The sequence below is a fragment of the Sorex fumeus genome, unplaced genomic scaffold, assembly GCF_029834395.1.
Source record: "Sorex fumeus unplaced genomic scaffold, SorFum_2.1 ptg000073l, whole genome shotgun sequence".
Classification (NCBI taxonomy): Eukaryota; Metazoa; Chordata; class Mammalia; order Eulipotyphla; family Soricidae; genus Sorex; species Sorex fumeus.
In genome coordinates, this window is record NW_026606130.1 from 18,286,844 (window position 1) to 18,289,058 (window position 2,215).

At 46.9% G+C, this 2,215-nt stretch overlaps 1 non-coding gene across 1 annotated transcript; it reads left to right on the top strand.

Annotated features, from left to right (window-relative positions):
• The first annotated feature begins 615 nt into the window (after window positions 1-615).
• LOC130038263 (U6 spliceosomal RNA) lies at window positions 616-721 on the top strand. Its single transcript, XR_008794640.1, has one exon. It is a non-coding gene; the product is annotated as a U6 spliceosomal RNA (small nuclear RNA).
• Window positions 722-2,215: the final 1,494 nt, after the last annotated feature.

Consider the following 2,215-nt stretch of genomic DNA (forward strand, 5'->3'; position numbering starts at 1 on the left):
TTCTTAATTTTGATTAACATACTATATTCTCTATTCTAAAAATCCTATGTGCTGGGGACTGGAAAGATACTGCAGCAGGTCTGGAGATTGTCTTGCGCGTGGCCAACCTGGGTTCAATCACCAGCATTCAATTTGGTTCCCTGACACATCTTTAGGCTTAATTTCTGAGTGCAGAGTCAGGAGTAACACCTGAGTATTGCTGAGTGTGGCCCAAAAATGAAAAAGAGAATTATGTGTGCTCTGCATATTATTCACCCCCAGTTCTCCTTTAACTCTAGGCAAACAAATTGGTGATATATTTACTGTCTCTATAGTTTTGCCTTTTTGAAAAATCACAGAGCTTATAGCCTTTACAGATAACCCAGCTGTAATTAGAATGTGCATTTTTTAATAATTTTATTTTTGGAGCCAGAATGAGTGCTTGCATTGCATGTAGTTGACCTGGGTTCTATCCTTGACACCCGATATGGTCACCTGACACATTCTAGAAGTGATCACTGATCACAGAACCAGGAGTAAGTCCTGAACACTCCTATGTGTGACCCCCCCAAAAAATTAATTAATTAATTAAAAATATTTTAGGTGCAATTAATTAATTAATTAAAAATCTTTTAGGTGCTCGGTTCAGCAGTGCATACACTAAAACTAGAACATACAGAGAAGATTACGATATCTCCTGAACAAGGATAACACGCAAATTCATGAAGGGTTCCATATTTTTTTAAATTTTATTGAATCATCATGAGATAGTTACAAGCTTTCATGTTTACGTTACAATCACACAATGATCAAACACCCATCCCTCCACCAGTGCACATTCCCCACAACCAATATCCCCAGTATACCCCCCTTTTCCACCCTCCCCCTGCCTCCATGGCAGACATAATTCCCGATAATTTTGCTCTACTTTGGGGCATTATGGTTTGCAATACAGACCCTGAGAGGTCATCCTGTTTGGCCCTTTATCTACTTTCTGCACACATCTCCCATTCTGACCGATTCCACCAGCCATCTTTTTCTTAGTAAGAGTTCCATATTTTTGAAGATTGGAGGCATCATCTTCCCCAACTACAAAAATGTAGTCATTATAACAGCGTGGTACTGGAATAAAGACAGACCCGCAGAACAATGGAACAGAGTCAAATATCCTAACACAGAAGGTATGGTGCCACCAGCAGGTTAATCTGTACCTGTGAGTCAAATGCATCAGCAGCCTGATGGCACCGTCAGGCTTTCAGATACCCCGAAATTGCTGCTGTGCCTTTGGCCAGACTCCAAAAACTTGGGGCAAAGTTTACCAAGAAAGTAAATGGCCAAAAGTTAGGTATGTGGGAGACACACCTACAAACCAGCTCCGGCTCAGCTATATAATTGGAAGCACGGCCTCTCCGGTTCCTGATTGAAATGCTTAACGGCCATGATCCCAGAGACTCAGAAACGAATCTCGGAACCCAAAGGCTTTTGGCAGAAATGCGTCCTGTTACTACTGTAGGTTACTGGCACTGGGCCACTCCTGGGGGGGAATAGGTTTTGTGCCTTGGCCTGTTCCCCCTGGCGGCCCGGTGACCGCCACCCTCCAGAGGCCACTGGACAGTCAGGTTTGGGTGCAGTGATGAGACACGTGGGACCTCACCAGAGGGGGGTGGAACCAGCCCTTCCTCCCTATCACAATGAGGCTCCGAGTCGCCGCCTACAAACGGCCTCTCTGGCTCCTGATCAAGCGGCTTAATGGTCATGATCCCAGAGACTCAGAAACAAATCTCGAAACCCAGCGGCTTTTGGCAGAAATGCATCTGGAGCGCATACAAGGTGGCCGCGACCTCTGAGCTTATTGGAAAGCCAGGTATAAGCTGGCGGTGATGGGAAAATAGCAGTCTCATGGGAAGGGGGGTGGTACTGGCTCATCCTTCATGCCCTACCGAGGTCACGAGTTGCCCCCCATGAGCGGCTCTCTGGCATGGCCATGGCTCCATAGGCAAAAGGATTTAGTCCAGAGCCCAGCAGCTTGTGGCAGATAAGTGAATGGACCATGAGTTAAACTATGGCGCCATGCCTCACCGGGAGAGAAAGGGTGTTGCTCCCTTCCGCCTTCCCCCCCCCCCCCACCAGAAGCAAGGTGGCCGTCGCCTCAGAGCTTATAGGAAATCCAGGTATGAGCTGGCGGTGATGGGGAAACTGCAGTCTCATGGGATGGGGGGCGGTATTGGCTCGTCCT